Source organism: Meleagris gallopavo, chromosome 7, assembly GCF_905368555.1.
Source record: "Meleagris gallopavo chromosome 7, MGAL_WU_HG_1.1, whole genome shotgun sequence".
Taxonomy (NCBI): Eukaryota; Metazoa; Chordata; class Aves; order Galliformes; family Phasianidae; genus Meleagris; species Meleagris gallopavo.
The window spans coordinates 26,522,766-26,550,349 of NC_139410.1; the positions used below are offsets into that span (position 1 = coordinate 26,522,766).

Here is a 27,584-nt window from a genome sequence, read left to right on the forward strand (position 1 = left end):
TGCCACAGATTTATGTAAGCAACTCTCAAATCTAATTATCTTTTTTCTTCTCCACTATGCAGATCTCTCAGTGATCATAAGTACTATGCATCAAACTAGCAGCTCCTGCTGGGTGCTGTGCGAGCTGGGGTAACGCTCACATTGACAGGCACATGGAAGCAAAGGCTCTGCATTTAAATAATTCAAGTTGGACTTGGATTTAGTTGCAAATGCTAATTGAAAAGCTTGTTCTAAAGCTAGAAGAGTCCTAAATACGCTGAGTAAGAGTGCAGGCAAGCATGCTGTTGTGATGCTGACAGATGATGAATTTGTTTGTGCAGCCAATAAGCATGAGTGAAGCAGCCTGAGCCATACTCGGATGTGCACTCTGTACAAAGGGATCTCTGCCCAGCTGGGTGACACTAGGGACAAACACAGGTATGCATTTCTCCTTGCGACTGAGGAACCAAGCTTAAAGGCAGATATTTGAGGAAGGGCCAGCACAAGGTATTCTAAAATAGTATCGTTTGAAGAGGTTGAAACATTCTCCAAGGGAGGCTGAAACTAAATGATCTTTGAAGACCCTTCCAACCCAAGCCAGTCTGTGATTCTAATCTTCACTTGAATTGACTCACAGCCAGGGTTTTCGGTATGAATGATGCCCACCCGTTTAACTCAGCTTTTTCCCCTTCTCAGTTAGTTCACAAATGCGAAAGAGAGTATACCACAATATTTCAAAATATTCAGTATTTTGGGGTTTTTTTTGTTGTTATTAAGTAAGGAGAATCTACTTTCTTTTAATTTCCCTGTGTAAGACAGGCTCTCTGCTTCTTTGCTAACCCAGGAAGTCCTCTTACAAGTCCACAGTCAAACAATTCATTCCCAAAGCTGGGTAACAAAAATTGCACGTAGCACTCCCAGCACTGCGAGCCCTTTGCTGAATGCAGCCCAGGGTTGCATGCATCTTCCTGGGCTACACCACTCTGGCAGCTTAGTCACTGCAGGGCTGACTCATGCGCTTCTTCTCCTCTTCTGTCATTTCCAACCCATAAAGGCTAAGTGCGGAGCTGAAATTAAATCTAACATGACTCAACAGCTGTCAACTGGTAAGACCCTACCTCTAAGAAAGAGGACACAATTGCAAAACAAGAAGTCCAAGATTTCTATCTGTCAACTGAAATCACCACCAAAAAACAACTAGGAGAGTACCCAGACCTTCACTTTGGTGAGTCTGAATTCTCAGATATTCTTCAGACCTGTTCCATCCTCTTAATACAATGCATTCATTAAAACTCCTTGTGATGTAATGTACCACTATTTGCCTATTTCAGCATTCCTCGGCTCCTTTCCCTCCATTTGAGCATGCAGTATTGCTTACATTTGATGTGACAGCTGCACTACTCTGTATCTCCTCACAGTACTCCTTTCACCTTTTCTCCCCTTCTCTCCCTCCCATGCTGTTCAGCAGCACTGTCCCGAGGCAAAACAGCTACTCACCTTTATTCCATTCCTAGGTGGTCTTAAACTTAAACCAGGCTTTGGCAGCTGCTCTTCCCATGTTCTATTTTTATCTATGTAAATACGCTGAGGCAGGCAAAATAAGAACAGAAGTGCTGCAATTAGGTGGGTAGTTCAATGACACAGTGCAATGGAGAAAGTTGAAGTGTGCAACACCTTAAAGCCCCACTTGCTACAACCCAGCCCAGAACCTCATGGGGAGCTGAGCCACTGTGCTCAGCTCTCACCAGTCTGGTGTCCTCTCAGGAAATATGAGGGTCCCAGCAGCATGCCTGTGCTGTGCCCTTAAACATTGCTGGCTGTCAGCTCACCTTGAGTATAGCTCTGACACAGTTTTTTCTGCCTCTGCAAGGTCAGTTCTAAGAAATAGTCAAAATTGATTCAACACTGAACCTCAAAGCAATACAAAGCATGGAATCTTTTGGCAGCATCCCTGGGATTAAATGTTTACTGGATACATTTCTATTCTAGGGACCTCGCCAAAATGAGAGCGAAGGCACGCAAAGCCAACCTTTTCCAAGGCAAGCATAAAACATCACACACAAAAAGCCCTACGTCCCCTGCTGAGAGACCTCAGAAACCTGGCTGCCTTGGAGATCATTCATCTGAAAGGAAAAACAAGAGTGGACGGGTAGGCTCGCGGGCACATCAGCCCCATCTTGACTGCGGTGTGCCAAGGAACAGCTGGTCTGACCCTGCCCTCACTCCCCTTTCTCTAGCAAATATTGCTTCTCGTGCAGCCGAGCCAGAACTCCAGCAAATGTTTACATTATCACATGATGAAGGTAAGGTTTAAAAATACTCTACTGAACATTTTACTCTATATGTGATGAGAATCTGTGATAGCCACCACGCTCTGAAACTAACTGGTTACTTTTGTTATCACCTTCCTTCTCCCATAGCAACCCATTCCAATCAGGTCATGTTAACTGATCTTGGAAATCAATCAAGCTCCTATTCTGTTTACATACAATAGATCACCGTGACTCACTTTCATTTAGAGCCCCTTAGGCTCTGAACACTGGCTTAAAACTGGACAGAGATTATCATAATCATGTTTACACACAAAATAAATTGTGCCAACCTGTCAAAATATGGTCAACATTTACTCCACATAAATCTATCCCCAAAAACAGAAGTGAAAACTTGATGAAACATCAGTACTGAGGAAGGCTGGGAGAATGGCAGAAGCAAATACTGGAATCAAACAAAAAATCCAGAGATAGAAATGGAGGAAGGAGACGAGTATCAAAAAGAGAGAGTTATCTCAAATCAAGTAGGCAGCTTCACAGCAAGCTGCATGACACATGAAATTAAAACTTTCATGGCTATAGAAGACATAAAGCCCAAAGAGAAAGGGTGGCAGGCTGCTGCTGGCATCAGGAGAAAGAAGTGCAGTCCAATGGAGAAGGTGAAGAAAGGCCGACCCCATAGAAAAGCAGAGGTACCAGTGAATTAGCAACATGCCTTGCTTTTTAAGGAGAAAAAATTAAAACTAGAAGGTGAAGCATCACGGCAAGATGAGCTCTATTTCTACCAAAATGGAAACGAGACATGCCTTTTAACTATCACTCCTCAAGGAAAGATCTGCGTACAAGGGAGTTACTCTGCCGGAGGGCAGCAAGCAATCTTTACAAACAGACTGTATCATGAAGCTACACCATGTTTCATCTCTCCTTGAGGAACCATTTTTTTTCCTGATGTAGCTTAGAAAAACCACAGCTGATTTTCACATCATTTACTACTTTGTTTGAGAGATTTTGCTCTGCTCAATGCAATGCGAGCTTGGATTATTTCAGTGGGAATTTGCATGAAGAGTTAGTAGCAAAGCTTGTAAGCAAATCTCAGGAAGGAACTCCATGTTATTTTAATCTAATCTTATTTTTCTATGTGATGTCATGTGGAGTATTTTGTTCCTGCTGGAACCCCACAATCCATGGGAGTTTCAGGTAATCTATGTCTCGACTAAGCACTGCACAAATAAAAGGGCTGACTTATTTCAGAGTTAAAGTTCTTATCTCTCTGCCCAAGTTCCAATCCGTATAATGCAGGACGATATAAAATGAGCCTGAAGGGACCTTCAGCCAAGTCCTATTTCTATATCTAACCTTTTATGGAAATCAGCTGTATTCTCAGTTTTGAAGCACAATTTCTCTCAGTTCCACGAGTTCCCACTAAAACCTTTAAATCAGAAAAATCTGACACATTAATTCAGTGCTTCTCGAAGGCATGTTCAGAACACCAGAACAAATACAACATTAACACTACTTTGCACTCATCCCTTATCTTCTGACGGGCCAGATAAAATTGTTTGTGAGTTTGCACAGCCCTCCGTGCATTAAGGTCCAGATCCCTGGCTGCACACTTACAGCATAACAGGAAAATAAGGTCTGTATGGAACGAGTCAGTAGTTATCTCAGTCTGCACCCAACACAAACACACAGTTTGTGGGGATAAGATTGTTTCACATCAGTTACTATTGCGCTATTACACCCATTGTCTGCTGTTATCTTACCAACAAAAATGCCCTAAAGTCGCTGTATTTCCATTACCAAGTTATCTTAATTGGCTTCTGATCTTGTTGCCAGTTTCTCTCCCTAGAATTGTTAGGGTCTTCAGTGTTTGCACTGATGTAAATGGGCCAAAAGCATTTGCAGCAGTTCGCAGACCACTGAATGCAACCCACATCGTTTTTCACTCTTGCCTAAAGAACACGTGCAGTACTTGATTTTCTTTGTTTAGATTGCTCTTTAAAATCCAAGTTTGTCCAGCATCTATGACTATTACTTCACAATTCCACATCACACAACCTCTGCCTTAGCAGCCTTCCCTCTTTATGTTCACTTTATTTACTATTAGCTGAGGAAAAATGGCAGGATTCTCTCCTCTCTCCATCAATATATTCCTTACATAGCTGTCTCCCTCAGTATTGATTAGCAGTAGATACGAGACTTAACATTTGTCTGCTGAAGCTGGTGGGAATTTGCCTGTAATGTCAACAGGGTCAGAATTAAGTTAAAAATGTATTCATAGAAGTCACAGCTGTTGCAATGCAATGCAGAAATTGGCCCACAATGATGCTTTGTCAGCCCCTCTCCTTTCCAACAGAGCTCTATCAAAGCAACCCCTGAAGTCCCAGTGTTCACTGGCACTCTCCTGCAAAACCAGGGGTTGCACACAGTACCTAGATCTTCACTCACATATTGCGAGGTAAAGCTGATGCAGAATTGTACACCAACAAAAAGTAGATTGATTTTGTGTTGTATCAGATATGAATATACTTGTAGCAGAAGCATTATAAAGCTGTGTTACTAGATAATCAATACAAAAATCAATGCAAATCTGACCAACCATTACTGCATTCAGTATCCTGTAATTGGTAATGGATGGTAACTGATGGAGCAGAAGCTGAAAAAAACTCATCAGACCTAAATTAGTTGATAAACTGCATTCAGAAGGAAGTCTCTTCCTAACTTCCACCACTCACCATAATTCCATAACTAATGGTCTGATGCATAATTTTTTCCTATATATATATTAAGAAAAAAGGCACAACCTACAGCAAACATTATTTTGCTCAGTTTCACCACTTGCTGACATAGAGATGCAGCAGAAATAGGAGTGACAGAAAATGCCTACTTATAATAATGGGAAGTATTTGCTGTCCTTTTCCTCGCAGTCCTGACATATGTTCTATTGGATCACCATCACGCACTGAGCAGGCATGTTCATTCAGCTTCTCACAGTGAAAGCTGTGGGAATAAATATTTTTATTCCCCAAAATATTTTTTTCCACCCACAAATGATAGATGTTAATTTAAAATCCTGTAGCACACACAAATCAGTCTTGTTACTCTTTCTTCTGTGCACAGCTTGCGACAACATTCATTTCACGTGCCACCACATCCATTCACCTCTTCCATCTTCTTCATTAACCTGTACAATTGCCCATAATTTCCAACTTCTGCTACCACTCCTTCATCCCATTATCTCAATTACATGCACATTACCCAGGGTCCATCACACGAAATAATGAAGTCCCTCACTTTGGAAAAAAAAAAAAAAAAAAAAAAGTATTTCTAAACCTTTATTTCCTTTTTCGTGGCATTATGGTCAAAGTAATCCGACAATTAGCAATAGCAGTGACTCAGAGAGAGAGAAGACGATTAATAATGACAGTGAGTAGTCTCACAAATAGCTTTAGAGAAATAGAGAGCAATGAAACAATGAAGTTTGCAATACAATATATCAATTGGCCTTGTGCCTCTGGTTCTGGAAACTTCACTCAAGCTCTCAGTAGTTGCCCAGATCTAAAGCCTAACGGTAAGCATTCGACCACCTCTTTTCCCTGACAAAGCCTATCCTATGGGAAGGACTGGTGATGAGCAGGATCCTAGTATGGATGCATGTCTGGTGAGGGACTAAGCTGGGTTAGATTATCCTTGAGTGGCTAAAACATAGTATTCTTAGTATTACTTCATAGTATTTCTTCACTGAAAAATAAATTCTGCTGAACTTACTTCCACAATTCTTTCAGATACTGACCTCAGGTATTGAACTGCGCTGGGGACAAAAAACTAAGGCAGTATACAGAGCAGCCCTCCCTTCCTTTTTCCCACCACTGAAGTCCCAATTATTCACTTACTTTGTAAATTAAGGAAAGCATGCCTAAATATTATTTCCTGTTTCTTAGCATTATAGTTAAAGTAATCCTACAATTAGGGTTTCCACCCACATTCTCCCACATGCTATTTCACAACAAAGTGAGAAGTTTGGATTCCATTTATCCTCCTTCTTCCCCAGTATCAGCTTTGGGTGTCCCAGTACTATGTGTGCCCATAGCCCTAGTCCATACCACTTCACTGCATGGCAGCACGGACTAAAGTGAACACACTCTTCAAATTCTCACCACAATACCAGTGACATCTGCTACTCCTCCTGTGGATGAGACGATATTTTAGCCATGTTATTTTTCTCATTTCTTCCAAATTCACCCATCAGTTAATTTTTTTTTCCCTAGTAAATCTTCCTTTATACTCCAAAGATTTTTATTTCAGAGCTGGGTTCAGCAATAAGGACTGCAGGTGCTTGTCTGCCTTTGCTCTGCTGCCTAAGTGGTAGCATATTTCAAATTACACCGGACTGCCTGATTCTGAAAGCTTTTGCCTTACAAAATGACAGTACAACACATTACTTTGGCTTCTGAGACTGGTTCATAACCACAGAGCACTCTGTACACATCCCAGAGCTGCACGTCTCCTAAGAAACAAGGAAACCCTTCAGTCCTTCAGCTTTTCACCAGGAAGCTTAGATCTTGATCACTGTTTTGGTCTCAGATGAAAGATGATCTCAGCACCTTTTTCTTGCACTGCTTTACCAGTAGCTTTACCATAGTGCAGAACTTGGAAAATAAGCAATGCTATGAAGACTGAACATGTGTCCACTTCAGTTTCAAATTCTGTTCCTAATCTAGAACATAATCTCTCTTATTTCAATACTTTTCACATGACTTATTGCAGGATGCATCCTGAAGGCAAGATGGAAAAGCCTTTTTTGGTGGCTTTTGGTTTAGAACATGAAAGTTCCATACTTACCAATATGAATTTCACTTTGCAGAATTATTCATTAAGAACATTAGTTTAGAGGTGCCAAAATAGTTTTACACTGAGGGATTTTTTACAGAAGAAGGAATTAATTAAATTCTAAAGGAATGCCTTCACATCTCCATTTCATTTTCCATTTTATTGTTAATCTATTTTTTCTATGCAATTTTTCTGCTTCAAACTGAAGTACTGTGGGTGTGACATTTCACAGTAAATATACATAGGAAGTCACAAAAGAAGATAATGGAACTGATTATAAGCTACTGTGAAAAAGTAGTGTGCTGGTTATGGAAATACCTTTCACTAAAGATAGACTGGTTATCATGCAGACCCAAAGGCAGTATATCTCAGTGCATTCAAGATCTCATTATGTTAATATTTTACTCCAGCAGTGCCAGAATGCAGAAATTCCAAGTTGCTGATTCTTCTTTTAAGGCATCTGTGAGACAGTAAACAAGTCCATATGACAGTATAAGAACACAGAACTATTGCTGTCTCAAGACAGTATATGCTTGCATTGCATAGTTCAAAGCCCTGCAATTCTTAATAACTCCAGTTGAAGATGCAGTGAGTTTATTAGGTTGCACTAATGCCCATTCTAAGGAGTTCATTAGTGAGTAACATTCAAACTGACTGTATCCAGTTAGCTCAAGTGTCTTTCTACTGAATTCATTAACACTTAATGTCTCAAGGCCAAAAGAGTCAGAGTAGACTTGGATGTGTTTGATAACAGCCTAAGATAGGTGGGGAAACAAAACAATTCCTTAAGGCTGATCAATGCCAACGTAAGGATTAAGAAATGATGCACAGCCCAATTATTTTACCAGATCAACACTTCTCAGCTCTTCCACACTGACCCTACTGGGAAAGAGTAACGAGAGGCAGATGGGGAAATTAAGCTGTTGGGGACTCTCCCTTTACCTTCAGTATGCAAGGAAGCAACAAAGAAGAAAACTATCATATCACTGAAATTCCAGTCCCTGCTGACATCTTGTCAGATATTATCACTAAAAATGTGAAGATGCATGCACATTTTTACCAGGAAAACATGCAACAACTATTTATAAAACCTTTACATTTTTCAGTATTTTATGGCCATGGCACATATTTCTTCTCTTTGTTGGCATTACACACAGAAAAGACCAGTTCTGGTTCTGCTTTCTGTACAAATAGTGCCATTTTTGTCTACATCACGTCAAATTAACTCATCTCATCACAGAAATGATGACACTCAGGATTATCTTCAGCAATTTGAGCTATAAAACCATAAAAAGATTAGAACTGTAACTGACATTTATATTTCTTAGGCAAGTTATAAAAATAACTTACCTAAGACATTTCAGTTACACAGAACACACGGCTGACGGCACGTAATCTAACTATTCCTTTATGAGCTTTGGATCCTATGAACATCACCTGAACCTGATTACTTAATTCTCCAGACAATATAAAGAAAGAATGTATTTGCCTGCATGGCAATTCCTCAGGCCAGCGATGCCCTGATGTTCAACTGAAGTAAACTATAAGGACTTCTTCAACCTATCCCTTGCATGGACAGTGACATACGATGCAGTATTCAATGGTTTGCAGGCTTGTGTAAAATGATAATGGTTGCATAAGTTAAGCTGGGGACTGAAATATGCTAGATGTCAGAAGATGGTCACAAAAATAGAGAGATCCAACTTAGCAGAAGGATGGAAATGGACTTTCCACATCTCTTCAATAGCAGTACTGGTAGGAAGTTTTATAGTTGATCTTAAGTTTCTATCATCCCTTTCAATTCAGTGAAGTCAATTCAGGCTCTTCACAGGTGCCTTCTGGGTTCATAAACTCCAGCTCTCAAGAACCTCAGAGATACTGAGATACTACAAATGGTATTGCAAAAGTATTCTGATGTGCAACAAAATCAAGATCCAGATTTTTTAGGCCAAGCATTAAAAATGTGTTGAAAACAATTCAAAGATCACTACCGAAAGCATGGCAAAACCACATTAGTATGAGACCCCGTGAGACAGTTATTTATAATTATTAATATTCAATTCAGAACTAATAAAGCACAAGTGGTAAACAACATCGTTGCTACAATTTTTACAAGCTTTCCTCCCTTCCAGCTCTTTATTCTGGTATAGAAAAAATACCCCGTAATAAGTACTAAGATTACTTCATTAAGGGAAGCAAGAGGAACATAATAATATATTCTTCAGTATCTAAGGGTTACTGCAAAAAAATGTAAGGGAAATCACCTTTTCTTCATGTCACTGAAAGCCAGAATAAGAATTTAATTGTAAATAAAAAAAAGCTGATTATCATCATCAGTTTGTGTTTTACCAAACACAACTTTCTAAAGGTGAAGATAATTAAGCACTGAAATAGATTGCCTAGGGAAACTGGGAAATCTCAAGCTCCAGAGATGTTACATAATAATTTAGACAGGTCAAGAATGACTCGAGCAGATATTTAATCCTTCCAACTTGCTGTTTTAATTATTATCTTACGAGCACGACTTTTTAAATGGCACAGTTTCTTTTAAATATGGTGCATCAATTAGCATGTCTGAGGATTATGCATTTCAGTTGGCTTATGCAAGAAAAATGAAATAGACTGAGTAAATTCTCAAATTATTTTATTTATTAGAAACACTTATTTCCTAATTAAGAGGAAAATGCACACTTGCATGTATAACTACGGGATTCAGCAGTGTTCTCAAAGAGGCCAAAACTCCCACCAATTTCAGTGAGATAGCAGTAATTTTGAACATCATTATCCGCACAGGGCTTTTTAAAACAAAATCAAAAGAAAAGCCAAGCAGAACAATCCAATGCTTAAGAAGAGAAAAAGCACCCGCACGCTTTGCCAACAGAGGTTGGCATGGATGAGGAGATCCTCCTTTATGAGAGAGAGCAACTTACGAGCTCCTTCCTATGTTGTGCTCATTTTCTTAATTACATTATTCAAAAGGAATTTCATTCCATCTGCTTTATTGGTGACAATTTGCTTGTATTATGGAGTTACTACAAAAGTCAATTACACAAACATAACAGATGTGAAACAATAAGACACACATGGAAAATAAGAATGACTTCATTAGTTTAAATGTTTGGGCTGTTTTTCATGTTTTTCATGTCAGTTTCACATTACAGTGAAAAATATGCTCATCTTCCAACTACATCATTTATAGCACTGGTTTTGTTCAGCTCTAAGATGTAATTTATTCAGACACCAAATCTTCATAGGCCAAAAGTCATTTATCTGCTTAAAGCAATCTCCATCCTGCAATTTGTGTTCTGACAGGACTCTGCCTCCCTGGGATACTTGTATTTAATCACAGAACATCTGAAATGGGAACTTCATAGCAGCAGGGTTTAAGGACAGAACTATGGGTAAAGAAACCCATCTAACTGACATGCGCTTCTTTTCCTTTTCCATAAAGTTGTAGCAAAAGCTTCTACAAATCATTGCTTCACCGTCATGGGACACGTTTAGTGGGCATGGTGTTGATGGGTTGACAGTTGGACTAGGTGATTTTAGTGGTCTCTTCCAACCTCAGTGATTCTACAGTCCATCTAGAAGACTGCATCCCAAAGTATCCTCACCATTAGAAGGTGCTGAAGAACTAAAAAGGACTCAGAAACAGATGACAATTACAAACAGCACGAGGGGAGAAGCGTTTCTCAGGAAATGATATTGAAAGACTGGAATCCCTTAAATAAGAAGGTGACTGACAAAAGTACATCCAGTCCCTAATAAGCAGCAGAACATGTCTAAAACTTGGGAGTTGACATCAACCTCTCAGCTATTGGCTTAAAGCAGATTAACTGCTTTCTTCTGCATCCTGTAAAACAACCTCTGAAATACCTGGGACTGGTTACTGTCAAACAGTCGGTAGATTTAATATCATACGCTGCTTCCTATGCTTTGTTTCCAGAAACAATGCTATGGAGATGCCCTGAAAATGCCCACTTACTTGCATTTTTCCTCAATGAACAAAGTCTCTCTGCTAAGTCTCCTCAAACAGAATGCTGAATCATTACCATTTAAGTAAACCTGTGGTTAAAAATCAATGCAATACTATGAGAATCACATGCCACTCTCATTCAGTTGTTAAACATCAAGTCAGGAAGCTGAAGTTGTAAAAACATCTTCATTCACATGTCAAATGACTTTGTCCATTTTACTTTATCAGTGCATACTAAGGGATATCGTAACATGTTTGGCCACCAACCTCAAAATTATTAAATACTCACCACTTATCTCAGTGCTGGATACTCAGCTGCACACAAAACACACTTTTTCCATGAATTCCAAGTTTTTCTGTGCTGTATAATGCAAGTGAACAGCAGAAAGATTTAATGCTTTTTTTTGATAAGGAGAAAGTCTTTTTCTCCTGTGGTACCAGCCAGCAGATCCCTCTGCTTCAAGATGGAAAGGTAAGTTTGTTGCATCCACATAACAAGCTTGTTGCAATTAGCAGTGAATCCTTAACAGCTTGGGTGAGTATTACAGTAACAAGCCTTATTATTTTAAGAAGAGGCTTTCTGCCCTTTGGAATGAATAGATACAATGACAGACTGTCTTCTGGGTTGAGGCACTGCAATAGTTTTTCTGATGACCCTTCAAAAGAAATTTTAATCCTGCCTCCAATTCATCTGTTTATCAAATAGGGATGCTACTTCCGTGCTTTAAAGATGAATAGAAGACCAATGTTAATTTGTAGTGCTGCTAAAGCATGAACCCTTTGCCTCTTGGGTGTAATCCTGCTACTGAAAAAGGATTGCAAGATGTTATCACTGCAGTAATAAAAGAAGAAAACATTTCACAACAGCAGAATGCCTTTATCCCAAAAGCTCTGCAGAGATAGCAGTACAGAAATTGCTCTCTCAGTCCTCAGATACAGTACACACTCAGTAAAGCCAGTGCTGTTAGACAAACATGCTGGAAAAGGCTAAGACAGCTCCGCTCTGCAGAGAATAAGAGAGGAGGAAGCAAAGAGCATCACCTCTAAGCAAAATTCTAGGGGAAATCCAGGTAGGCTGAAAGCAATAATCTAAGTGGGTACTTAACCAAGTCTAACATCATCTGTTATACAATTAAGCGAATAAATCCACCTTGCCTTATCCATGTGTGCCAGAGATCTCATTTTTCAATCTGTTTTGGAATATACTGGTCTTGTATTTAAAGGGACTCGAAGTGAAAGAAAACCTAACAAGTCTGATGGTCGAAAAAGCATTCCTAGGGGCAAGAAAAACAAAACTCAACACACAAACTCCTGGAGATGGTAACTGGCCTTTCAAAGTCATTTAACTACTGGTATGACTGACAAGCTTTCAAACAGAAAAATACCAGACAGAAAACTACAAAAGCACCAATATTTCAAAGGATATAAAACACTCTCTTCAGCTGTAAAACACATCTCTCCAAAGCCTTCGTGTATGAATCATGGCTTTTTTTGTTTGGTTTACTTGAACTGTGATTATGAGCTGGAAGACGGAGGGGATGGAGAAGGACAATGGCCTCCTGTCTCCCCAGCAGAGCCAGAGATGATCTCTTGGTTCATCAGAAAAACCCTGAAGAGATCTTTCCCTCAAAATCTGTGCTCTGGAGAGCTCAATTCCATGCAGCCCAGTTGTCCAAGACCACTGCATGGGCTTCAGCTGAGACCCTTTAAGCTCTAGCCCAAACTGCACCGACAATAACTGGCTGAATGATTAAACTAATGAATCATTAAAGTTTGCTTTTCGTGACAAGCAAATGTCTGAGTAGAAAAATAACAGTCAGAAAATTAAGAATGCTGAATTATAGGCAACCTCTTGCTGGCTTTGCAATATCCGTTGTCACAGGACTTACAAATCCAATGCAGATCTCCAGGTAATATTTCATATCACTCACAGTAAGGTCCCAGCAAGGTCCCATCTCTCAAAGTCACAGAGGTCAAGCTGTATTTATTACTAATTCAGGCTGAGCAGTGCAACAGTATTAACTCCAGCATGAACCACAAGCAGCAGACATCCAGCAACAACTGTTTTCCTACAAATAAATAAACTGGTGTGTTGAATTTTGAGCAGCATCTAAAGGGCACCAAACTTCACCCAGAGACCCAGCAGAGAATTAAAACAAAGCAAAGCATACTGCTAGGAGATGCTGAACTTCCTTATAGGGGCAAAAAATGTCTAAGAAAGTCAAACGATATCAAGCTCATGTTCTAGAAAGGAGGAGGAAAATATCAATAGATTGAAATTGCTTATTTTATTGGACTTCATAGAAATAAAAATAAGCTTACGTTAGTGCATCTCTGCTCGTAAAAAAGTTCTCAGTGTCATCTCAGTATAAACAACTGAACCGCTTTGAGCAGGCGTTTCCTACATGTACTTATTTCAATCATTACTCTCCAAAATCAGAGATATCAGCTTTACAGAGGTGGAGGTTTAAAGGCTGAAGAATCAAACGCCTCCCTTTGTTTATAGTAATGCGCTAAAGACCCATTTTCCCCCAGCTGCCATACATAGCTTTCCCATAAAAGGAAACGACTTTGGCTAACTCCAGATCAGAGGTAAAAAATATATATATCTTTTTGATCCCGACTTGAGAAGCACCTGGAGCAAAACTCCAGGAGTTCCAGTCCAGGAGTGGAAGATGCCACACAGGTTTCAGGAGGAGCCCTAACGCTTTGTGAAGACAGGATGTCAGCAAGGCACGCTGTGCTGCAAGGAGTTTTCAACTCAGACTACTCAGTCAAAGTGCTGCTCCTACAGAGCTGCACTGGAATTAGGGCTGCCCACGCAGAACCTCATTGCATCCAGTGCCTCCAACAAACAGCTCGGTGCCCCAGAGGAGCCAGGAGCAACAAACCCTGCTGATGTGCTGTATCCGTGGGGCACGGATGCTCTGGCTATCTGTGCCATGCCCAGCTTCCCCAGCTTGCAACAAAGCGAGGAGAAAGCTCATCAGTGTTGGGCTATCAGCTCACACAAAGCACTCCTTGTTCTACATGTGGAGGCACAAGGGACCCAGGACAAGGTTTCTCTTGTTTGCTTCCTGGTTTTGCTTTATGCTGAGAGTGGATGCGTCTTCTCCTCTGTGCCCAAGTTTGTCGTTCAGTGCAGCAGAATGACCCTCTCCTCCCTCAGAGGATGACACATGCCTCGAGCTGATGGGGAAGCACAGCGCATGCTAAGCGCTACTGACAGCTGACAGGAATCTCTCCGTGCTGATGCAGTGTTTTGCACAGTCATTGCCTGCAGTACTACTACGATTAGTTATGAGCAATCTAATGGCACTGGCTAACTATTTTCATGCTAGTGCTCTCGCTGAATGAGCTGCTCCTCACCACACCACGTGCAGCACTGCTATGCGCCAGCCGCAAACCGTCTGCCTTCCTGCAAATGCCTTCCAGAGCCCGCATGCAGCACTGGCACATATAGATACAATGATATTTTAACTCATGTTTAGAGCTCAGACACAAAAGCAGCATGTTCTGCACCAGTGGTCATAGAATCACAGAATGTCTTAGGTTGAAAGGGACCTCCTTACAGCCCATCTCATTCCAACCCCCTGCCATGGGCTGGTTGGCCCCCATCAGCTCAGGCTGTCCAGGGCCCCATTCAACCCAGCCTTGAGCACCTCCAGGGATGGGACACCCAGAGCTTCTCAAGGCAACCTGATCCAAACATCTTATGAAACAAATAGGACCCCTTTTGGGTTAGACCACCCTCAGAAACACTGATGGTGCTCTTTGACATCCTGAATCTCCTGTCTTTGAGGGCTGTGCGGAAGGCAGACTAGTTTATATATTCTAAGTGGAATATGGCCAGGAAGAGAGAGAAAGAAACCAATCCTCAAACTAAATGCTAAAGAAAAAATAATCCTTTGCTCTTCATTTATTTACAAGGAAGCCACTCAATTCCAAAGAGACAGATGTCATCCACATTTGCGGCCTTAAAATGCATATAAATAAACAGTGCACCCAGCAGCTGAAGTTATTGATTTTCCAATTCCTGAGAGATAATAAATCTAAATAAATTGAATTAAGCACTTAAAAAAATACAGAGCATTTTGTTCCTTTAAAATCAGCACAAGGAATAGAAATACAAGCTTCTGATTTCAATTTAATCTTTAAATTCAAATAGAAGGGAGATTTTCTATCAAAAAATACAATATGAGATGTGAAAGCTTCCTGCTGGAAAGCACCGCTAAGGAAGAGATAGATCCTCTTAATTAAGGTTGTCTTGTATTTGTCTCCCTAAAACAGACATGATCAATAGGCGCAGAATGAAATTGATTGCTGCAGCTCATTTCATTAGGTGAAGCAAATGTCTCCATAGAGATTAAGCATGTCTTTAATATCTGAAGGTGGTAACATCTGTCCTGGTGAAACCGCAAGCTCTCTGAGGCAAGGTTTAAAAAAAAAAACACAAAAACCACCCCAACCAGATTAGTTGTGGCTGCATAATTCTTACAGCTCTCTCCCTCACTCCGAATCACCGAACCCCATATTATAGAAATTATCCTTAGGGCTCTTATCCAATTGACCCTCTGTACTAGCACTAAATGTCACATCCTCCCCTAGCAACAGTTGCTAGACTGAGTAAGGACTCATCTGTCACGCATATTTCTGCATAGCTATCATCCAGGGACTCCGGCAAGGCAGCAGCTGGGGAGCCAGGACATGTGCTCTCGTGCAGCCGAGGCAGGATGGCAGCAGGGGAGCTGCAGCCCAGAGCCATGCTGCAGGGAGCTCGTGCAAAGCAAAACTGGGCAGCAGAGGAACCCTGCCAGGGATAGACCTTATGCTGAACATAAGGTTGAGTACAATTTTACCTAAACTATCACTACGTGCATGCCCTGTTTTTGCTCTTGCCCCAGCTATTTCTCCATTGCCAAGCCCGTATTTTAAATACAGTGCCACAGAGCAAGAAAACAGTGGGAGGGAATGAAACAGGGATGGAGAGGACTGGATGATGATGGTTGGACTAGATGATCATAGTGGTCTTTTCCAACCTTAATGATTCTGCGACAGGACAAAGCCCATCTCATGGCAGCAGGGAGTCCAATTTCGTAATCTCTGATGGCAGCTCAAAAGGGAGTTCTCTGTGCTCACTGTGCAAGTAGAAGGCATAAGGCAACTTGCATCTGCAGAGTGTTGTGTAGCACTGTAACTGAATAACTGAGGATCTGAAGCCCTCAAAACAATGGTGGATTGGTTCCTATGTTCTCATTTGGGGAAGGGTAAATAAAAGTGTGTTTTGGAAGCCAAAAAATTAGGGAGAGATTTGAATGAAAAGCAGCCAAGCCAACATTACCTCTTCATCCTGCACCCTTGTCAAGGTGGGAAACATGAGTGCAGTCAAGCTAACTGAAACTGCAGAATGCAATTTTCAGCCAGAACAGCCAGTGATCCCAGGCCCAGGTCCTGCTGGAGCTTCCCCGCAAGCCAAAAGATGTGAAACATTCCCCCCACTCGTGTTAAAGGAATTGTTTTCATTGTAACTACACTCGTACCATCTGTCTCAGAGCCTAAACGGTACCGTGTGTGCAGTTTATGCTACCCTCCCTGTAAAGATATTTACATACTCTTGCACAATGCTCTTGCTGAAAGCTGGATGAAAAGAAAGCACAATGCCACTGAGGCAGCTGCAGAAAAAATGACAGAGGCATTTGGATTTGATGTGACTTAGGATGCTCGGAAAATTATTAAAAGATTCTCATCAGCACCTCACAAACACATCTATGTAAGCTGGGAGGGTAGGGGGTAGGGAAACGCTTCCTCTGCTCCTTCAAAAAATACATTTCTGTTGTTATCAACAAAAAGATTAAGCCTTGCAGGAGTATGCTAAAAGGTGGTAAGGTCTTAACTATCTGCAGACTTGAGAAAATCTCAATCAACTTTGGTATCAGCAGTTTCTCCTCCTGTCCCATCGCCTGTAGTGATGCAGGCCAACAGCAATCCCAGAAACAAGAATTCAGGTAGCTGGCATCCCAGGCCCATTCTCTGCTCAAAGAACACAGCATAATGCTTTACAATTGCAAGAGAATTTCATTTCAGGTTTCGCTCCTACTCGAAATGAAAACCAAGCCACCCCGATGCAGAGAGGCATTCCCCACTGACCCAGCTCCATCCAGCTGGCAATGGACAGCTCCATTCAATATCTGACAAACGTTCAATCGAGGTCCTGCAGTATGATAAAGCTTACCTAACAGGGCAAATTTACTGAAGATGAAGATTTTAAAAAAGAAAAATTTAACCAAAGGTGTTTGATGTAGGGGGACACAGTGAAGGCCCTGAATAAGCTCGGAGGTGCAGGCAGACCAGCAGCGAGCAAGCATTGCTCCTATTGATGCAAAACCCACCAAACTGACACGGGAAGACTGAGAAGTACTTGTGAGCACCATCCACCTGCTCTGCACTGAGGTTTGGGGATCCAAGTGGAATTTATGAGAAATGTTTTCCTGGGTTGTGACTAATCATTTCCAGCAGAAGGAGATATTGGCCAGTCTTGTCTAAACAAACCAGGCGAGGTGTGTTTAGGAAGGGTTTGAGCTAATATTTTAAACATCACTTAGCACCTCCTTTAGGTAAACGTCTTAGCTAGAGCAGCTCATAAACACTGGCTGCCTTCTGAGTTGGGACAGCTCAGGAGAAGCCGTACTGTCCAGGTTTTACTCAAGGGTTTATAAAGCAGCCAGTATGCTTTAAATAATTCTTTGGATGGAATGGGCTGTGATGTGCACCAGGAATGGTTTCCAGAGGCTCCACTGTGGCCTCCCCACCACTACCCTCAGAGCAGTTTAAAAAACACAAGTTTTGAAAATCCAATGTGGAAATAACTACTACTTTTGGCTAAGAATCAATATAAAATAACAGCAACGCTCTCCCGTGACAAAATCAGAACCTACATCACAAAAAGAGCATCACGAGTACCAAGGGACATGGAAGGTGGAAAGAGGATATTCTCTAAGTATATCAGAAGGAAGGTACAGATCTACTGCTTAATAATGAAGAAAATAATTGATGACAAAGAGAAATTCAAGTAATCCATGCTTTCATGGTTCCACATCTCCACACCACATGTTAGCTATGGCCAGAAACTTCCCATCATTCTATGAATGAGGTAAAAACACAGACTAGAATAAGGAAAGAAGCAACTAAAAAATATAAGGTGGATTAAATGTAGTCAAACCAGAAGTTCTAATTAACTCCAATAATGAATCCAACCAAAAATCCCAAACCTTTGAATCACTGCCAGTTGTCTTTGAGAAGTGACACTGAACATCAATGACTCAGAAAAATGGGAAAGTAAAACGTTGCAACTCTCTCTAAAAAGCAAAGGCACGGGGAGTAACTACCAGAATTGTAGAGTGAAAGATCTGGATTAGTTTAGAAAAAAAGGAAAATGTTCTGGGTGTGATGGCTCTTCAGAAACAATAGTGATATTCAAAAAGACAGCAATTAATTGTTCTCCATATTTATAGGGGAAAAGACAGTGAGCTGGCTTAGGTCAGATGCTAGGGAATAGGTAAGAACAATTAAGGATAGAAACATGTGCCAGGGATACTTGTGGAACTGTTCCCATTAAAGATGCTCAAGAACTGAAGAATTATCAGGAATAGCCTCAGGATATTTAGTTGTGCTAGAGAAAAGGGGAAAGAGACATAAAAAATGAAGCTAGATAGTTTTCTGAAGTCCCTCTCCGGGCTACATTACATATTGTGACTTCTTAGGGCCTCAAGAACAAAACTGAGATGGTGTTAGGAGGTGAAAAAATAACAAAAAGAACAAATCAGCAAAAAGCAAGGACTGTAACCAAGTTGCTGCTAATCTCTCAGCTTCTGAATCTTTTGGAAAAGGTAAAATAAGATTGCAAAAGTATTCAGAAGAATACACAATTTTGGACAGTTGTTCAAACCTGAATTTTGCTGTAGGTGCTCTGAGTTGCCCCCAGAGAAGCCTATTTCCCTCCCTCTTCATTCATTAGGCTGAGAAAACAGCCTACAGAGCTACACCAACCATCATGAACACTGCTCTCAGTCCCTGAAATGACACAGGTCATAACAGCGCAACGTATCTCATTTGGAAAAACAAAGCTTTACCCACATTAGCCATGGATTGCCTACATGAACCCAAAGTTCTTTCTCAAGGGAGCATTTCCAGTCAGCACCTCATACACACTCACATTTTAAATGCTAGAGCTGGAAAAAGGTTTCCTTTGCCTGAGCACCACGGAGGCAACATATATTCTGTGGAGAACACGACGATATCTGGCACCCACAACTGCTACCAGCAATTTCTCTGCCACAACGGGGGTGGCCTTTAAACAACTGAACAAAATTTCACTTTGCCAGAGAGAAATGACTTGCAAAATATGCTCCAAAAAAGCCTTTGTTCATTTGCTGCAAGCCTTGTCTATTGAGGATTCCTACAGTCCATCCTCCACACGCAGAACAGCTCTTGTAGCTGACAGCCACAGAAGCAAGGAGTGTCTTATAAGACTCTCACACTATGGGCAAAGACAAACAAAACTAACTAGTGCAGTGCTAAAATATGGTGATTTGCCACAAAATAACCAACAGCTAGGATCAAAATCAAGGCAAATTACTACTAGAGATAGATGCAGGAAATTAACCTGCAAGAATAAAGTACTGTGCATCAGATAACCAGAGCTCGCCTGTTATATTCCTTGGAGCTTCTGCAGGCCTCTCAGTATATCCCTGCCTTGAAGTGAACTTGCAGCCACCTACAGAAATAGAGCTAGGAAGTCAGAAAAGTCTATGCTTAAACTCAGCTCTTAAAATTTAGGAGGCATAGTGTTGAGAAGGTAATGTCCTTTCAGCTTTTAGCAGCTTGCCATTCCCAGCGGAGGCAGATGATGCAATGAAATGGGAATGTCTATCTGGTCAGCTGGACAACAAAGTTTACTAACATACCCTTTGGTGGATGGACTCTAAAGTGAGGCTTTTCTTTCCTTGCCAAAATAAGAATATCACCACAGTGAATATATTTTTATATATTACTTTGTATAAAATAAAACAAAAAAAGATATTTCTGGAACCACTGGTTCCCATCTGCACTACTTGCTGGAGTCAGGCATCTGCCTTTGCTCTGCCCAAGGCTAGTAAATATTCCTAATAATAGCTAAAGAAAAGCCCTACAGTGGTGGTGGGGAAGATCTCAAATGCTATAAAGTTTATACTAGCTGTGCACATTAAAATCTTGGAGTAACACAATCTAGTGATACGGTGAAAGTGGCTCAGCAAGGACTGCTGTGAGATCACAAGGCTGATGAAAAGGTATTTTGGAGTGAGCAATTGAAACCAACCCTCCAATAGCTGGTTTGCTGCTCATAAAACCAGGAAGGCAGAGAAACAAAAATCTTATGGGAAATTTAACTTCAGGATCACTAATGTGGAAAGATGAACATATTCCAGATGACTGAGGCTTTGGAAATTTTAACGCTAACCAGTTATTGTAAATATTCTTTTATGAAGCCACACAGCTACAACATAGTGAATACACACTGTGAGCCAAGTTTAGCATGCTTTTATTGCAAATGCAGATAGAACATCAAGCTACGTGTAAATCTGCTTTGTGTTCCCTCTCTTCTGTCTCTTGTTACTGTGAAATACAATGAAATGACAGAAAAATTGAATTATAGGCTGACTTGAGATCTGTATCTCATTCTAGATCATTTCAGATGCATCCCGGGTTTTTACCACACTACTTGACAGTTATTACAAATACAGCAGATGCTCAGAGAACTCCCATTGCTATCAGTGGCACTGTATAGTCCTATAGCTGCCCTGAAAGAGAAGTCCCGAGAAAACTCTACAGTACATCACATGGCTGAAGGGAAAATGGGTTAAGTGTATGTATGCACCTTAGAAAATAGTGTAACAGAAACCTGAAATTAATACATGCAGAAAAGTGAATGTCTGTCGAAGAAAAGCCAGCAAAGTGCCCAGTTCCTGCAATAGACATTCACAGCAGCTCCTACACACAGCTACTGCTATTTTATCTGTGCTATTGCATTATCTTGAAGATGTGCCTCCCAAGAACTGAATGCATACTACAGTTTCTTGAACTAGCAAATTTTTACAATTTTTACACAATTCTCACACAATATACCTAACTGCAGTTGTTTGAGGGGATGTTAGACATTAAAGAAAGAAATGCTACTCGTGAAATGAAGTTCCTTTCACTGAGGATAGATGCCATCCACGTGGCACCTCCAGGCTATTTCATGTTGTAAAATCTGTGCTAAAGAAAAAAAACAAAAAAAAACCAACACAAACCTTCAGAGAAGTTTAGAAATGCTTTCATACATCTCAGGGTGGGACTGCACAGACATTGCCATAGGTCCACGTGCTGAGGCCCCTCAGCAGTCATTCTAGGAACTTTGCCTGACAAAGTTAGCCCACATTGACCCTCCTTGGACAGGCAGTATATGATCCAGCTACCTTATCTGCATTACCATGGGGGTTTTGATACTAGAGTATCAAAATATTAGACTACGTAAAGCCAGATTTACCCTGCTGTCAATCATAGTCTCTGAAAAAAATTGGATTTATATCAAGATGTTCAAAAATGCTTTTTCTCATCAAGTCCAAACACTTTACACGTCTAACCTTTCAAAGTTTAGGTAAACATAATTCCTATTTTGCAGCTGAATATAAAGAAGCATGCCCCGGAGTAGAATTCATCATCGTTTCCCCAGATCTGTCAGCTCAGAGTGCTGTAACTTAACCTTCAGGTGACATCACTGGGAGATGCAGATGCTCAATAGCTGTAAGGATTCAGCAGTAACAGTTGTTTTACTTTGTGTTTCCAAAATAAAGGATTGTTTCTGGAAGATTGCTGTGCGTTCACCAAGACTAAGGAAAAATTTTTCAGTGTTGCTACAACCTCATCATAGATGAAGATATTTTCAGTTATGCACTTCACTCACGAGATATATTGCTTACTTTTGGGGGGGAAAAAAAAAAAAAAAAAAAGCACACAGAAGAACAGACATTTCTCCCTGGCTAGCACTACATAGCAATTGGATTAGCAAAATATTTTCTTCCCTGAAGTTTGAAAAAGTTAAGTCCACTTAAAGCACTGGTCACAAATGCCTTCCATCACTTTTGTTTGAAACAACTGCCAGGTTTTCACAATGCGGAGAGAATTTGGTGGAAAGCAGCTGCTCAGAATCCTGGCTATTTCTGAAATTGGCAGTCAAAAACCACCTCCTGTATACACAGCTTTCTCCTGCTCCGGAGACCCATGCTGCTCACAACCTTGTCCTGCTTCTACTTCCCTACAGTGTTTCTTGTGACACAGCTGCCTTCCCCCAGAGGATGCCAAGGGAACCACAGGCAACAAAGGTGTTGTGTTCAGCTTTTCAGGAACACCTGATGAGGATTTACATGTGCTCTGCTGGAAGCTGCAAGGCAAACAGGCCTTTCACGCGACTGTCTCGTGTCCCAGGGAATAATATTTTATCTTCTAGCAGATGTTATGGGAACAGATTAGCAGCAAGGATACAACTGCATTTCATCAACGCTCAGCAGAAGTTAGTGGTAAAGAAGTGTTGTGTACCAGGGTTATTGTCATAACACTGCCCTTATTGCTGCTGGTAGCTAGGTGACACAGGTACTTCACTGCCCGAGCTGGGACTGTTATCCTGGGGACATGGGGATGATTAGAGCTTGGCTAGATTGGGGCACTTTCTTCCACTCTCCTGCGTTTCTCACTCTGAAGGTTTGGGTTACATGAACGGATCTGTGACTGGAAGCGAGGAGCCAAGGTTGGCCAGGCGGGAGCCCAAGCTTTGCTTCTCCCCGTCTCCCAACTGTCACAAGACTGTGTCTCACCTGAGCTTAGTGCCAAAGGCTGACTTTCAGCAAACTCAGCTCCTTAAAAGCCTTGTACAAAGCTAAGCATGTGGCAAGGATGGACTTTTGAGAGGTAGCTCACAGCAGTGACATGGGATGTCACCACTGGGCTACCACCTCTGGGCTGGGCAGCAACTGCCGCCTCCAGCCTCAGTTTCACCTGCCTTCCCTTCAGTACAACATGAATTTGGGTTGCTTTCCTCTACCCAGTCGCTTTATGCAACTTCTGGGAACTTTGTAACTTTTGAGACCTCATTTCCCTTGCCAAATTTGGTGGAAACCAGTGAGCCAGTTCAAATCCATCTTGGTGAGGGAGCAGGCCAAATTCACAGACAGTGTGATCACGCAGCCTCGTTTCCTCAGAAAACCAGGCTGGAAAATGCCAAACATAAACAGAAGCACTTGTCAAAGTTTTTCCTAGTTTGTAAGATCTACTTAAAGGAAAGAGTGCTAGGCAGGAGGAGAAACTCCAGGAGCTGCCCTGGTTACGCCCATCCCACACACTGCTACAGAGGAAGGCAAATACATCTCCAACTTCTCAGCAACACAGAGGCTATGTTCTCCCTGACCCGGCCCAGATCAGAGGGAAACAGGTCCCAGAGTGTGTCTGACAGAGAAAACAAGCAGCATAAAGGTGTTTGCTTTTTTTTTTTTTTTTTTTTTTTTTTTTTTGCTTCCCCCTTTATAGAAAGAATCTACTCTCCCCTCCCTCTCTTAAAGATAAAATTCAAACCAGCAATATCTCCCAACCTAGGAGGCATGGCGGATTTCAAGTTCTGCTTTCACCATCTCCAGAGTCTCCTCTGTTCTGTTCCATACCCACATAGGATCACATCCTTCTCACTCATGCCAACTCTTCTCAGGAAAAGAGCATGAAGAAGCCTCAGGGGCCAGCTGAGTCCCAACCACCAGTCCTGCTACATACACATTGCATACACAGTACCACAGAATCATTTGAGTTGGAAAGGACTCTTAAAGGCCATCTGGTCCAACCCCCCTGCAGTGAACAGGGACACCTACAGCTCCATCAGGTGCTCAGAGCCCCATGCAGCCTGACCTTGGATGTCCCCAGGAACAAGGAAGGCATCCGCTCCCTCTCTGGGCCAGAGCCTCATCATCCTTATTGTAAAAAATTAATTAATTAATTACATCCAATCTAAATCTTCCCTCTTCTAGTTTGAAACCATTTCCCCATGCCCTATCAAAAACCCTGCTGAACAGTCTGTCCCCTTCTTTCTTACCCTTTAGATACTGAAGGGCTGCTATGTACAAACGTGCTATATACAAATATATGACAGTATAGAATCATATCATAGCTATGGCTATGTACAAAGTACTGCACTGATTTGTTTCCAGTAGTACGCAGATGCACTGGAAAACCTCAAAAGTGAAGCTTCAGGGATTCACAAGCTATTTATGGAAATATAGCAATGCTACCAGAACTTCACTAGCTTTTAAACATATGCAGTCTTGGATCCTCAAACTGCAAGCATTTTACTGGCGTACAAATGACAAAACTGCTCAGCCTCTTTTGCAAAAATTTCCGTTGCTCCCATGACATTCCAATTAGGTCTGCTACTAATAATTGTCAGCCTTATGGATGATTTCACATAATTCACATGGGCAGAAATATCCCCTACAAGTCTGCGGTTAGAACTGAAGTAACCAACCGTTACTCACTTTCACACCGTAATGCAGTCACAGTTCATCTTGTTAACTTTAATCTTCAGTGACCAACTGTGCTGCCCTGGTGACACTTCTCTACACTGAGTTACAATAATGCACAGAAATGTGTGCAATACGTGAACCAGGAGCAGCTGTCCTTGGATCCAATGCAACCTCCTGCACAGCTGAAGGCTCTCCTTCAGCATCTCTTACAGATGCTTTTTCTCTTTCTGTTCCATACTGTCCTCAAGGAAGAATATCCACTTTTTAACTCTGATGTTGTCAGAGACTTTCTTCTTAATGTGAGGAAAATGATGAGTTATCAATCTAGTCTGGACCAGATACTAAAGCGTGTTCAGTATTTCCATAAACATAATCAGGAACATCAAATCATAAAATGGCTGGTGTTGGTGGGGACCTTAAATAGCATCTTGTTCCATCCCTGCTGTGGGCAGGGTTGTACCAACCACTGAAAGCATACTTAATCTAATTTTTATTTTTTGAAGTTACACTATTTATCTCAACTTCCTAACTTATTTTCACTAGGAGGAAATATGTGATGGTCAGTGCCACATACAAAATTAACTCTCGGCCTCGCAATCAGATTCAACAAAAGATGAAGAACTTCTAAGAAATACATATCTACTGGGTTTTAGAGTGGAAAGCTTTTGGTCTTGCGGTGCAACAGCAAGGAAATCTCCACTTCAAGTCTGCAGCCAGTGCTCTGCTGGCAGATAGGAAGCTTTCCCGGAGCACACCCACAGCAAAGCAGGTGCAGGACAGGAGGCTTGGGGGAGTGGACCCATCCTTGATAGTGATTTATAGCTGGTCCCTGGAAAACCTACAGGTGCTGCCAATGGCAGAGCAGTGCACACACTGGAGAGTTGTCAGCCCTGACCTGAGCTGCTGCACAGCAGTGCAATTCACTCTAAGCAAGTGGTCGCATTTCTTTTCAGAGGTGGTTGATATGATTCAGCATCTATTTACAGACGTGTTCAAGTACAACATGATGCTGATATTTTTTCTTGCAATTGTTCTCAATATATGCTTTTCCTTTTCACATTATCGTGACACCAAAATGGCATACTGAATATTTACCAGACTAAAATACAAACTAGTTGTGCCATCCCTTATAAATGTAGACTTGAAAAGTTTCTCAAATTTATTTTAAACTTTTAGAAATAATCTAAGAGAGCATTGCTAGGTAAGTAAATTTCCTCTTCACACTTGATCAGGTTCAGTTTTGTTCTTCAATGGTTACCAGATTAAAAAAAAAATTCACCTATGTTTATATATAACAACATATTAAAGTACAATGGAATATAGCCAACAAGGCAGAATCTCTCTTGTATATTCTCCATTTGTACATAAGCCATCTGCAGCTGGGAAGTTTCACTGTTAGAAATCCATTAATGAGATCAATACAAGTTATATCCACAAGAGATTAGCTGGCTAATAGGCTATCAAAGGCTTTTGGATTCAGCAAACTGTTTCTGCACGCAGCCATGCCTAAATGTGCCCTTCCTTTCCTCCTTTTGCCATTCAAAACCGGAAAATGAAAGCATTCCCATTTTTTTCCAATGCCAGCTTTCTTTCTCTCTCTCTCTCTCTCTCTCTCTCTCACACACACACACACACACACACACACACACACACACACACACACACACACAGAAGATCATACAATACCTAGATTCAGAGATTCTAAATTTATCTTCAGTAAATGCTCTGGTTATGACAAAAGGTAGGTAGAAGGGAAGGATCTCTGCCAGATATTTCTTCTTCTGTATTTACTGACTTTTTCCCTGTTCTCCACTCTGGCTGTTTCAGGCTTAGTTCTGCATTCATCAGCTTTACCTCTGGTCCCCAAGCAAGCCCTTCTGCAGTCATCCTCCTATACCCTCTCCTCCCATCTAAACTTTTATTTCTAGAAAATATCAGGGACAAATGAAAAAATAAATTTCCAGATAGCAACAATAACTTTAAAGACACTCCCTCCACTTTCACGCTTTGGTGTGCAGAAACAGAAGGACAATAAACACAGAACCGCTGAGCACAAGGGTCTGCTTGTTTCTCTGGAGAAGAAAAAACATCAAAACCAGGCGCATTTGCCACAGAAGAAAGCATGCCTTTCTGGTTGGGTGTCAGCTCACATGACAGATACAAGTTGACATAACACTGCAGTTATTTATCACACAGATGTTTAAAGATAACTCTTAATAAAAAACGATAATCACACACAGTGACACAAACCCACCAGACCATGAAAGCTAATATTTACTCAATACTAAATACCTAATGGTCATGCAAGCTGCTCAGGAACCAAATTTAGTTGCTGTTGCACTGCCTGGAAAGCCAATGCTTCAGAGAAAATAGATTATTTGGATTTATTTTTTTTTTTTACTGAGTTATTCAGCCTTTACATTTTCCATCAAATAGAATCAAAGAACACAAGTTTTCAATTTTCAGAAATACTACAGTGTCAGCACTTAAGATGCCAGAAAAATGGATTTTCACCTTTGTATTTAGTTTTGCATGGTTGGCTTTAAAAGAAAAAGCAACTGAAGAACAGCAAAGACCTAGAGCACAGCCCTGCCTGGGCACAGGGACACAACTCACGAGCTCAAGGGAAGAAGGTCCCTCACTGCATCCTTTGTCCTACTTACAGATTGCTTTTCTGGCCCTTTGGCATTTCCTGCATCTGCTTTATGAAGGGCAGCATAAAGAGGCCTCCATCCACATTTTATCTTTTTATCGTTGGCATTGACATGGCCAAGTTATGGCCAAATGGCCCCATATATGCCATATACATAAGCTTTGAATTTTTTAATCCATTGTTAGTTGTAATCCTTACCACTGAGACATTAAAGCATTGCAGACAGTCATTTGTCCTCTCTGTGGGTACAGACACATTTGCAGGAGTGCAGGGCTAAGAAGTCCAGGATAGCTTGAGCA

The 27,584-nt window shown here is 41.2% G+C and overlaps 1 protein-coding gene and 1 long non-coding RNA gene across 2 annotated transcripts in view; one reads left to right on the forward strand and one right to left on the reverse strand.

Moving 5' to 3' along the window:
* Positions 1-27,584, reverse strand: part of ADCY5 (adenylate cyclase 5) — a 196,277-nt gene that overhangs the window by 106,283 nt on the left and 62,410 nt on the right. The window lies entirely within an intron of this gene.
* On the forward strand, positions 979-3,525 carry LOC146544011 (uncharacterized). Its single transcript, XR_014884314.1, has 3 exons — positions 979-1,204; positions 1,969-2,282; positions 2,400-3,525. It is a non-coding gene; the product is annotated as an uncharacterized LOC146544011 (long non-coding RNA).